Here is a 13,703-nt window from a genome sequence, read left to right as displayed (position 1 = left end):
AAGGAGCTTTGATTCACTTTCTGAGGGTTGAACATTTCGAAATGTGATTAAAAGTCGAAAAGTCGTAAATATGTACCAACTTGAAACACAGGAACCATTATCTATTTTGTTTTGTTCCGGAAATCATTATTCTACTTCCTATTCCGGGACTCGCGTTTTCTTGTGTGCGAAAAGTGCGCTTTTTTATTTAGCGTAATACTTTTTACAACAAGGAAAATCTTGGATTTCGATCAAAATAGTTGAAAACAACAATTCAGAAAAAAAAGAAAAATAAACACTAGAAAAAGCACTGTGGATTTCCGGACATTCTACCACAAAATCGTCTTTGAAGTGAATAAGGTGATTCGGGAAGCACTCCACATCGTTTTATTTTTCTTATCCTTTTCAGCTTGTCACAGATCTGTCATATCAGCTGTAGGAACAAGGACACATGTGTCGCGATAATAGTGATAATAAACCATAGAGGAAGATTGTGGTTGTCGTCCCTGGTGAGATAAACTGGGAACTAAACATCAACAAAAAGTCCTTACGGGAGTTTGGGGAGACTTGATCCCCTTTTCTGATTTCCGATGTATCACAGCCAAAAATAAATAAACATACGCGATTGCCACACAGACTCTCTAAGAAATATAGTATTTAACTTTACTGATGTATGACAGTCCTTAAATTATTGTTGTTATTGACACACAATCGATTTTTTTGGAGTGCTGTCAAAAATCGACTTTTGAAATATTCGGGGGAAATTGTCCCCACTCCAAGAACTTGCTTTGATGAAATTAGAAAGGAGCCCTCAGATTTTTTAAATATTTTTCCTTCAAAATAGGGTAAGGGAGGTATTTTGGACCACCAGTTCGACGGCTCATATTTTGGACCACTGAGTGCAAATTTCTCTTGGTGGTCCAAAATAAGAGCCTCCGTAAGGGTGGTCCAAAATACATCCTTTACCCTACGCGGAATTTTCTAATTACTGTGCGTATACATGAACGATTTTTGTTATTGAATTCGACAGAACATGCAATTTTAAAATTTATATTGAGGCAATAGCCTCAAATCTAAATATCCTAAAACTTTATTGGAATGTTGACATTTTCATCAGTACAGATCATAAAGCATATTTATGGATTGTGCTGTGAAAAAACGAAAGCATTTAGTCATTGTTATACAAAGTTGTTCAAATTTTGCGTGGCAAATAAAAAAATCTTCAGGAAGGTCAAAACATACAAACCGACCTGCAGAATAATCAAGGTTGTCAATCCAAAGAACAACTCACCACATAAAGGACATTTGTCTAGAGGATCTATACTAAAAAATACGCTAGAACAAAACTACTTTAGTTCTCGATAAAACAGGGGGTGATCAAGTCTCCCCACCTTCCCCTACGTTTTTTTGCCAATTTTGCCGGAATATCAGTACTTTATTTTGCTGAGCAGCAAAACATAAAAAAAACTGGGTTTGTACAAGTTTAAGATGCTACTTTTTTCTGGTGTTCTCGTTGTTGTTTTATTTTTAACATTGCACTATGATCCATGATAAAGATTCACGCGGAAAGATGCATTTTAAGCAAAACTACATTTTTGAGAAAAAAAAATTGTTCGGCCATCATTATGGCGCTCTTATTTCACGGAATACTGACATGTAATAATCTACACGGATTCAAGTAGCTTATTTCAATAAATTTTGCTAAAAAACTGTTTCTGTAACTCCTCAGTTGGCTGATTTAGGGCAATTTTACCTACTTGGATTAGGGTGTCCCTAAATAAAACAGTATTTTTGATCTACTTTTTTTTGTTTTAGACTTCGGGTGACTCTTAGAAATGCAACTTTTGATGGATAAATATGCTCAATATCTTTTGCCGATCAAAAATTATATGTAATGGTGTTTCTGTCAAATTTACGTTTTTTTTTTCAAAAGTTGTTATCTCCGATTGGGGCAAACCAAAAAATATGTTTACGCGGGATTTGAAAGAGCAATATAGCAATAATAACACACATATATATATATATATATATATATACACATTTTTTTTTTTTATTATATAACTCAACAACAGAAAAGGATACAATAGTCAAATAGTCAAACATACGCTTTGATAAGCTCCAAAAGTTTTCAGAAGGTGACATTCGTGGAAAATGTAAAATAAAAAATCGACAGTTTTAACACTTTTCAAATTTTTATTATTGTCACCCGCTTGCAAGATTAACCAGAAAAAAGCATTTTCGGTCAAAACTATACTTTTAAGGAAAAAAAGTTCTAAAAAATGTTGCTGGATACTTGGCCCTTGTTATAGAGTTATCGAAAAATAGGGTGGACCAAATGTGAAAAAAAAAACGATCGTAACTTTTGATCGGAAAAAGATATTGGGCATATTTACCAATAAAAAGTTGGAATTTTTTTAGCTCACCCGAAGACGACTTTTCAAAAAAAAAAACAAAAACACAAAAGGGAGATAAAAAATACTGTGTTTTTTAGGGACAACCTAATCTAAGTGGTTGAAATTGCTCTAAATCAGCTAACTTAAGAGCAAAAGTTTTTTTTAGAAAAGTTTATTAAAATAAGCTACGCTAAAACTATGTAGAATATTACATGACAGTATTCCAAAAAAAAAAAATTAAATTGGCCACCCTATTTTTTGATAGTACCATAATGATGGTCTTACTATTCCGAACAATTTTGTAGAACAGCTTTTTTATTCTATTAGTTTTCTATTCTAGTTTTCCGCGTAAATCTGTATCCCGGACCATAGTGCATTGGGACAAAAAAATCTGCATGAAATCTTAAAAACTCCTCAGGGATCATAACCTTTCCCTTCCTACGACTTTTTTCAAAGATTTCAAACAAATGTACAATGATAGAGGAAGTAAGTGCTAGTAATGGACCCCTGAACAAATTCTCGAATTAAACGCTGGAATCGACTATTTTCTGCAAACTTCCTTCGTGTGAAGTTGCTTCATGTAACAGGACAGCAGTTCCATACATTTGTTATGGACGGGGAAGCAGACATTTAGTTATATTAACTAATTTGTAAATGTAAATATGCTGAAGGGTCCATTACTAGCACACAAAAGGAGGTCCATTATAGGCACAAGGAACATGTGGAAATGGAACATGTAAATCGAATGGGGAACCATAATACGTATATAAACAAACTCGACGCTGCATATTATGGACCCGGGGGTGGTCATAATAGGCATGCTAGCTACATAATTTTAAAATGCTTTCTTTATTGGTAAAAATCCATGTTTTGGCTAGTTTTTGTTGTACGAAACACGATTCTGGTACCTGTTGCTTGTCATCTGGTGCAGCAGAATTACAATTTGTCAAGAGGCTCGCTCTAGCGGAGCGACTGAAGTAAATTTTAGTCGTTAAAGGGTCCATTACTAGCACTCACTCTCTAGCCGAAAATTGCCTGAATACAAGCAGTTTTGTGTTGAAGGAGAGTTTAGAAGTTATGAGCGAATAATGTATCTCAAATCTTAAATTTAGTTTCACCCATATTATATTCTAAAACTGAAGGGTCAATGTTTAGTCCACAGAACGCATTTTTGATTTACTTTAGTTAATAATATTAGTTGGCATGGCAAATGCTGAGTAAAGCGTACCATTGGTACTTCGCGTACCTGAAGGAAGCCTCTTACCCAGCAACTCCTATCCCTACCTCCCCGTGGTGCTGGCCGAGATACGAGCACCCTTAGGGAAAATCGGGTAACCTACCCCGGTGGGAACTATGGTCGTATGCTGACATGGAAGGGGGGGTTTGCCCCTCTCCGGAGGTGCAAATCTTACTGAGCGTCTGTTCTCCATGTCAGGATCGGCTCACGACAGCGTCTGTTCTCCATCTTAGGGACGGCTGATCATCGTCCGAGTGCCAACGAGGGACTCTAAGTGAAACTGTGCACCATGGTTCACCGGGAATAAGAAGGAATGGTGCTCCGGAAATTTAGGAGGTTTGGTGTCAGGCCCTGCAAGCCAGCCTTTAAAAAAACATAAGCAACGAACGATCCACAAGAGAGTACGGACCGGAACCATCGGCGAAGACACTGCGACGAAAAGGGACTATCGATTGGATGCTCGGTTCATGGAGCTGCAAATCTCTCAACGTCATCGGGAGCACCCATGCAATCCCCGATGTGCTGAAGGACCGTGCATTCGGCATCGTAGCGCTGCAGGAGGTTTGTTGGAAGGGATCAATGGTACGAACGTTTAGAGGTAATCATACCATCTACCATAGCTGTGGCAACACACACGAGCTGGGAACAGCTTTCATAGTTAAGGGCGATATGCAAAGGCGCGTGATCGGGTGATGGCCGATCAATGAAAGAATGTGCAGGTTGAGGATCAAATGCCGGTTCTTCAACTTCAGCATAATCAACGTCCATAGCTCACACTCCGGAAGCACTGATGATGATAAGGACGCATTTCCGCAGCTGGAACGTGAGTACGACAGCTGCCCAAGCCACGACGTTAAAATCATCATAGGAGATTTGAACGCTCAGGTTGGCCAAGAGGAGGGGTTGAGGCCGACTATTCGAAAGTTCAGCGCTCACCGGCTGACAAACGAAAACGGCCTACGACTAATTGATTTCGCCGCCTCCAAGAATATGGCCATTCGCAGCACCTACTTCCAACACAGTCTCCCGTATCGGTAAACCTGGAGATCACCACTGTAGACAGAATCACAAATCGACCACGTTCTGATGGACGGCACTTCTCCGACATTATTGACGTCAGGACATATCGCGGCGCTAACATCGACACTGACCACTATCTGGTGATGGTTAAACTGCGCCCAAAACTATCCGTCGTCAACAATGTTCGGTACCGACGACCGCCACGGTACGATCAGAAGCGACCGAAGCAACCTGATGTCGCCACTGCATACGCGCAGCATCTCGAGGCAGCGTTGCCGGAAGAGGGTGAGCTCGATGGGGCCCCTCTGGAGGACTGCTGGAATACAGTCAAAGCAGCCATTAACAACGCAGCGGAGAACAACGTCGGGTATATGGGACGAAGTCGACGGAACGATTGGTTCGACGAAGAGTGCAGACAGATTCTGGAGGAAAAGGACGCAGCAAGATACCCGGCAGAACGTGGAACGTTATAGAACGTTATATAAGTTCGTGGGAAGTAATCAAGCCTGCTTCATTGACGGCCGCTCGTCAACGGACCAGATCTTTACTGTACGGCCAATCCTTCAAAAATGCCGTGAATACCAGGTCCCAACGCACCATCTGTTCGTTGATTTCAAGGCAGTATAGACCGCGTAGAGCTATGGAAAATTATGGACGAGAACAGCTTCCCTGGGAAGCTTACCAGACTGATCAAAGCAACGGTGGATGGTGTGCAAAACTGTGTGAAGATTTCGGGCGAACACTCCAGTTTGTTCGAATCGCGCCGGGGACTAAGACAAGGTGATGGACTTTCGTGCCTGTTGTTCAACATTGCGCTAGAAGGTGTCTTGCGGAGAGCCGGGTGTAACAGCCGGTGTACGATTTTCAACAGATCCAGTCAATTTATTTGTTTCGCGGATGACATGGACATTGTCGGCCAAACATTTGCAAAGGTGGCAGAACTGTACACCCGCCTGAAACGTGAAGCAACAAAAGTTGGACTGGTGGTGAATGCTTTAAAGACAAAGTACATGCTTGTGGGCGGAACCTAGCGCGACAGGGCCCGCCTGGGAAGCGGTGTTACGATAGACGGGGATACCTTCGAGGTGGTCGGAAATTCCTCGGATCCTTGCTAACGGCTGATAACAATGTTAGTCGTGAAATACGAAGGCGCATCATCTGTGGAAGTTGGGTCTACTACGGGCTCCAAAAGAAACTGCGGAAAAAAAGATTCGCCACCGCATCAAATGTGTCATGTACAAGACGCTAATAAGACCGGTTGTCCTCTACGGACATGAAACATGGACAATGCTCGAGGAGGACTTGCAAGCACTCGGAGTATTCGAGAGACGGGTGCTTAGGACCATCTTTGGCGGTGTGCAAGAAGACGGTGTGTGGCGGCGAAGAATGAACCACGAGCTAGCCCAGCTCTACGGCGAACCCAGTATCCAGAAGGTAGCTAAAGCCGGAAGGGTACGGTGGCCAGGACATATTGCAAGAATGCCGGACAGCAACCCTGCAAAGATGGTGTTCGCTTCCGAACCGGCAGGTACGAGACGGCGTGGAGCGCAGCGAGCGAGATAGGCAGACCAGGTACAAAACGACTTGGCGAGCGTGGGGCGTATCCGAGGATGGAGAGATGCAGCCTAGGGCAGTTCAAGTTTAAAAAATGTTCGAAAATCCCAACTCCCATATGTCCATTAGCATCATTTTGATAATATAGGAGCCCTGGCAAAATTTCAGCCAATTCGGTGGCCATTCAGGGGTGGCGCGAAGTCATTTTATGTTTATATGGAAATTTGTATGGGAAAAACTTAAAATTTATTCAAGTCTCCCTACAACTGTCTAATTGTGATAAATTCAAATAAACATCCCCAACCTACCTTTTTGGAATCTATATAAATGAGACCTCCGGATAACACATTATTTATGAGTGGATTGAACGGTTCTATTGACAGTGTGAATATGGGATAAATGACTAAAATGGTGTAATTGTCCTCAATGTAGCAGTGGAAATATAAATAAAAATTAATGAGTTATCCACTGGTTGAGCTCAAATAGATTCCAAAAATAAAGGTTGGGGATGTTTATTTGAATTCATTACGATTTAAGAGTTGTAGGGGGATTTGATTTTTTTTTAAAGATTTTCCCATACAAATTTCCATATAAACATAAAATGACTTCGCGCCACCCCTAAATGGCCACCGAATTGCCTGAAATTTTGCCAGGACTCCTATATTATAAAAATGATGCTAATAGACATATGGGAGTTGGAATTTGCGAACATTTTTAAAATGTGAACTGCCCTAATGCAGCCTCGAACTGTGTATTGTGGCGTCAAATTGTTGATTCAGTGTTATCCGTTTAGATGTAGACTAAATAAATGAAATGAATGATTTTGAAAAAGTATCAGTTGCGCGTGCTTACTCGCAATCTACATGCTGATACATTTACAGTTACATCAAACAACTGAAAACCGAAATATGCCGCCCCAAAGATACGAGGTGATAATGCTAGAAAGAGACAAAAGATAGTAAGAATAACACGGTGTGTAGTGCTTCCCCGAGTCACCTTAATATAATAGTAATATATTCATTTGAATTCATTAATTTGATATAGGGGAACTGCTCCTGGAATTCATCTCATGGCTCCGATATTCATCCCACCAAAAACAAAGCAATGGAAAGCAATTTTTGTGATGTTTACGCATGCGTTGCGTTGCGTTGCGTTGCGTTGCGTTGTAACGGAGTATTTCGTAGATTGCATACTGATAGCTGTCATGTATATTCTTTAACTTTCTTACCCCAACTGCTTATGGATTACTATTTGGGAATTAATAGCAACCCAATTGGAGGTCCAAAATGATAAAGCATGAAAACTACCATTGCCGGCCACGCCCATCTTCTCCGTTACTAGGGAAGGAAAGGAAATGATGATATGACATCTACTTAGTGAGAGGCCAGCGACTCACCGACGCCCTCATAGATGTCAAGGAGTTGGATGGTTGGTAGGGAATTTAGTTTTGGAATATCATCATAAGCAAATGATATGATAAGTTTATTCAAACGTTGGGAGTGACCATGCTAAGAAATTTATGTCACTCCGTTTTCCTAGATGTTTAACTTCCTGGGATGGGACAAGGTATTAGACTTGCCCTGGCTAATAAGCCTAGGTTTAAGCGCCATTGCTCGCTCTCTGAAACGAGAAGAGAAGAATCATATATGGAAAACCCCTCCCCGCATTGCTAATGTCAAATTCAAACTAAAAGTATTTATGTCAAGGATTGAGTGTACTTATTGCCCCTCTTTGAAAACATGATTCGCTCTTGTCTAGGTATATATAAATGATATTATGTACATCCACAGACATTAATACGTGCTACGTTCTTGAATTTCCTAACGCTTGAAAAACTACAATTGTATCTTTTCATTATAATGCATTTGTAATTAGTTGTCCAAAACCATGGACAACATTTATTGCCGTTAACATAACATAATCTTGTCACGTAAACCGCATCTTGTCACGTGTTCACAAAATGGTATAAAAAATCAATGAATGAAATAATCTAGTTTAAGGTGCAACTTTTATATCCTGTTCATAATATTTTTTCTCATGGGGAATCTATTTTAAAGCTGAAGTTAATATGAGATTTCTCAATCAATAATTTACAGTTCAATCAACAATTCATTTATGCTAAATATTATGCTATTGAAAAAAATAATTACTTCAATTTCGATCGCTTTAAACGCGTTCTATTGCCGCTACCGGTGTTCAGCTTAAGAGAATCTTTAATTCTAATAAACTTTAACCTGCGATTAATGTAATCTCTCCTTGAATTGCCTACTCCAAGACGAGTTAGATTCTCAATCCGATCGGGGATGTTTCCAGGTTGGAAAAAATCAATCTCTATGGGCTCTGTCTGTCATTATGTCCACCAGCTAAAATATTAGTAATTAAAATAACAGGTACACTGTCGCCAATCGTAAAATGGCTTTATTTGAATAGAAAAGGGGTACATCCCGACTTGGGATCATCCAGTTTAATGTAAAAAAAATTAGAAAATAATGAGAATGATTTTATAATCGGGTATAATCCATTCAAAAAGTACAATGAATATACAATGGATGAACATTATTTCCAACTGGTAATAAGAGCAACCGCTTATGTAGGAGTGATACGAGGAACAATAATTCATGCGAGTATTCTGATTTTTGCATGTATACTCAACTTCGGAGATGGCTTCTCAGTCCCGACAAAATCAAAACACTGCTATCCAATCCCGTCCAACGCCTCGGCTCGTCTGGGACCCTCCCTAGGGACCCAACTCCTACAGGTCCATCGTCAACTGTGGCTCTGCTGAACCATTGATTGTCAAACAACAGTGCCTTGACCCCGCCAAGACTGCAAAGCCATCTCCGAAGCATTAAACTACAGTCGAAATTAATTGTATACGCAACTACTTGGTTTTGTCGATGGCTTTAACTTTAAGGCACGAACTATATAGAATATGAGTTAGAACTGGGCGTACTTAATAATCACTGGAAACGTCACTATAGCAACGATCCGTTAAAATACAATGTCAAACTTGCTTTGAGAAAAAAAAATACACCCTTTGATTACAATCCATTTAGTGCAACATTTCAGAAACTTATATGTTGCATGTTGATTACGCAAGGTCTTGGAAGATAATAGAGGATTCACAACTTTTAACACCCAACAAACACACAAAAAATAAAATTAAATCCTCAGAAAAAGCATTTAAATCACCCTACCCTAATGTATATTGGAATGAACTCACCGAATTGGTCAAACCATTTACCATCAGTACATTTCTTCCTGCTGCAACTGTACTTTAGATATCCTAACGGCAAGCGACTGCGACTTCTCCATGGTTTCCTCGTTCGGCCTTCACATCGTTGCTTTCCAGTCCGTGGTTAGTTTGAGCTTTGGGAACCAGAATGCAGAAGTGCTTCACGATTGATCGACGATGTCATCGTCTCCTCGTACTAGGCAGCTTACATACCGTTGGAGATGCTGAAGGATTCCATATAATTTTCAATTTTTCCTTTTCAATTCAAAAATTTCACCAGCCGAACGTCAAATTTTGATGAAAAAATCACACACTCTTGATTCCTGTGAAATCAATTGCCAATTTTTGTGATGTTTACGCATGTTTACAAAAAGAAGCAACAAAATTGGTGCTGTAATTTCTTTTTTTCCGATGAGATGAATATATGTTCAGTGAGATGGAGATCGGGGCAGTTCCCCTACAAGCCTGAAATAGTCAAATTTTACTATACAAAACAAATTCTTTTTCAACACCCTCCCACACCCTAGATACGTCCCATATTGTTAAAATAATCATATTGAGTATTATAATATTGAAATTGAAAAATTAAAATAAAAAAAAAATCGAGGAAAAAAATATTCCGGATAATTGAATCCCGGATAATCGAGTCTCCGGATAATTGAGTCCGACCTGTACCACATTGTGTGATATTTCCATGATTCTACTTTTTCTCTAGATGACAGCTAGCGGTCTTCTCCTCAGCGGGCTTGGTAGTCATATGGCTACTGCTTCTGCCTCATACGCAGGAGGTCGTGGGTTCAATCCCAGGTCCGTTCCATTCTCCTACTTTGTATCTTTCTCTTTATTTCTCATGTTCTAGCAATCGCTAGAACTGGAAATGGACTTCCATACCGTTTTCATTATTATTCCTATACCTTCAACTTGAGTATTCTATCAGTAATCTGATAGAATTGGAAATGCTCGTTTCCTACATCCAATTAGAAATTCCATCAGTTACCTTCTCCTATCTATCACATTGGCAGCTCGTTAACCAAGACGGACCTCTGCCCCTCCAACCTAACCCAGAAATTCCAACAAATTCCGCATAAACTCGTGGCAAGTGCAGAGGTATATTCGGCTTGCAGTGGGCGAGTGACTGCATCATCATTTCCTCCCCCTTCCCTATATTGACTTGCATTCTGACGTGGCAGGCGCCAGTATGACCTAACAAATGAGATCACCAGTACTTGTACATTGAAGATGTGTGCTAGTCCCAAGCAAACATCTGTTGGTTCCCTGTGCAAGAACGGCTGATCTGGTCATAATGGAGTAGCAACTACGAGCAGTCAATCAAGCTCAAGCTCAAGCTCAAGATGACAGCTAGCGGTCTTCTCCTCCTTTAATACAAGCAAATTGGTAAGGTTATACTTTTGTTCTCAGTAAAACAAGGAAGGGGGTCAACTCTCCCAAGGTACCGAATCTAGCAATCTTCCTAATTTTATTTGGACTGAAGCCGATATTGCTTAATGTCCATTATGTCTAACGTATATTATGCCTTACGTCCGTTATGCCAGAAATATATTAGTTTACGAAGTCTAAGTGAGTATTACTCACTGTCTAAAATTCTTTCGAAAATTGACAGTGCACAGTATAGCCGTATATGAATATGTTACGAAGTTAGGTGACAAAGAAGGCCGATGAGCTTATCAATAAACAATCGATTATTAAAACCTCTGACGACAAAGGCCTCTATATTTCCTGATAATCAAAGTCAACACAATACGTTTATGCCTCTACAGCATTCTAAAAAGCCCCAGGGATCTTGCATCAATTACGTCGGAAATTTTTACGTATTTATAAACCTTATAAACAAATTCTACACTCTTTATATGTAGCCTAGGAAAACACCAGCCCTTCATAATTCTTACGTGAATAGTTCATGACCCCCTATGACAGTTTCGGTAGCCATCCCCGAACACGCAAAACAAATACTTACATGTGTTATCTTCTTATCAGCCTTCGACGTCGCGGGTTCTTGAGTTTCTTCGTTTGCACCTCCAATTATTCGTTTTTTTGCCTTCTTTCATCCACTGTCACTTTTTGATTGCATCCAATGAAGCAAATCAACGCAACACCAAAACCAAATCAAATTCACGTTTCAATATATTGGTCTCAAGCGTCGATGATACAAAGAGCTCCACAATTTTTAAACACAGCTGATTGCTCCCCTATACTTCCTCACAATGATTCCCCACTGATGCAAATAACCATCACTTCGCAGCCACTAGACTTGGCTAACGGACACAACACATGCAGTAATAAGCGAATTGAAGCAAATTTTATAATGTTGAATGCAGGAGGAAGATTTAAGAGTAGGTTTCCAAACTCAACAAGACTTTTTTAGCTGAACACGTGACTTTTGCACCATGCTAAATCGTTTGTTTACAAACGTTACCGTTCTTGTTTTCCGTTTTATTTCCCTTTGAATGAATTTGCTGATGGGTGATCACCAGAGTAAGCGACAGAATCACACGTATGTTTCACTTTTGGCACCTTCAAAACCTTCTCTCGGATATTTGTTTACATCCATTCACTAAACCCGTTCTTTTGAGACGCCGGAAGTTTCTTCTTCGAATTGTAAACAAGCTCCACCAGACTTTATTGAGATACCCGCAAAATCATAAGCAATCACTTGGCATCTGGTGTTCACACGATTGTTTTGAAGTTTCACTCGAATGAAGCAGGGGATGCGGAGACGTGTGGCTTGACAGACTTGTATCCCAAACCGGTCGCACAATGTTTAATACCAGCGAAATGCCGCAAACTTTCACAAAAACATTTCCGAAAAAGTGTGTAGAAATGTTCGAAAAGACTCGACTCCTTCTCTTACATGCTGTATTCCACGGTCGCTGTTGATTGTTAAAAGATGTCGATTACTTTACATCAATCTGCTCCAATTTCGTATGCTTGACACTGTTGTTTGAGTTACTCACTAATCTTAGCAGTAATGAAGATATTCCATAACCGAGGATCGACACTATCCCCAAACGTGCGTCTACGACGTTAGTCGTTGTCACTTAGGTGCAGCGGTACACTAAGCAGTAGACTAAACAGACGATTACTAACACTAACAACTTCCACGGTTAACGTTATAAACGGCTTTACGCTACACTAAAATAATTCTGAATCATAACCCACAACGATCACGTCCCTTCACCGTCGCATAACCGACCGATCGATCATATCCACACGAATCGCGGTTCACGTACTCAACAAAACAAACCGAAAAAACTATATCGATATGATGATAAAGAAATAAAAACTCGAAAAAAAACGTTATTGCACAAACGTCCAACCTGCACGGATGCCTTAACTCAACTAATCGACTCAACTATAGATTCCACAGCGCGGATTCATCGTCATCGTATAGTCGCCGCCGTCGTGTATTTTGGTTTCCAGTTTTTCTCTTTATTTACACTTGATCACTGACGACTGGCTGGTTGCGCTGAGGACTATAGCAGCCAGCGTCGCTGTTTGCGTTTTACGCTACCGTCGTCGTAGTCGTTCGCGAGCGCCACAAACACAGAAAAGCACGTGCTTGGAATAGGTGTGGAATTGTGCACTGCTGACTGCTCACTTGTTGCGCTGGGGAGCTGGGGCAAGCAGCACGTCTGTCCGGCGGAGATCTGTGTGCTGGAACCAGTATGTTCATAGGCGTTTGGAGGGTTTCCAATAGGAGGGTATATAAATGTGTGAAGGTTTCTCATCAGCCCGATTCATTATATTATAGTTCTAGTTAAAAATCAAAGTAAGCGCTCGCGGCAATCGAATTTGGTGCGCGTCTGTGCCACTGCTGTGCGCCATCACACGCATTACTTGTGATGTAGCCGCGACATCAAAAAATAGGAAAAAAATCCTATTTTCGCGAAAGCTCAACTGGAATAACTATAGTTCAAAACTATTATTTACTAATTATTTGGCTAACCTCAATTCAAGCAACAAATAGAACGTCACCTTTCCAACCGAGTACCTACTTTCAAATCAACTGCATAAGGCAGCGCACGCCACTGAACACTACGCAACACACATACGCTGAAGCAAACTGCCATCAAAATACCGCGCTGCACTGAGTCAAGTGCCCATGTGAAGGAAAACAAGAAATAGGCACGCTGCTTTTCGATTATAAAATCGCCTTTGCGCTCTCTCTTTCACTTCGGACTTCTTGTTTTGGGCGCTGGCTGCCGCTGTTGATTGCTCGTCCCTTCTCCAGCCAGACCTTTACCTTGCATGGATATGCAGCATGTGG

The 13,703-nt window shown here is 40.5% G+C and overlaps 1 protein-coding gene across 1 annotated transcript in view; it reads right to left on the bottom strand.

Moving 5' to 3' along the window:
* LOC134212083 (rho GTPase-activating protein conundrum) overlaps window positions 1-12,812 on the bottom strand; it is a 371,885-nt gene extending 359,073 nt beyond the window's left edge. The window contains exons 1-2 of the mRNA XM_062689596.1: window positions 12,391-12,812; window positions 11,394-12,306 (exon numbers count right to left, since the gene is read on the bottom strand). The gene's annotated coding sequence lies outside the window, so the exon portion shown is untranslated. The remainder of the gene's footprint in view (window positions 1-11,393; window positions 12,307-12,390) is intronic.
* Between the last annotated feature and the right edge of the window lie 891 nt (window positions 12,813-13,703).

Source organism: Armigeres subalbatus, chromosome 2 (genome assembly GCF_024139115.2).
Source record: "Armigeres subalbatus isolate Guangzhou_Male chromosome 2, GZ_Asu_2, whole genome shotgun sequence".
Lineage (NCBI taxonomy): Eukaryota > Metazoa > Arthropoda > Insecta > Diptera > Culicidae > Armigeres > Armigeres subalbatus.
This window is presented reverse-complemented; position numbering and strand designations above follow the sequence as displayed.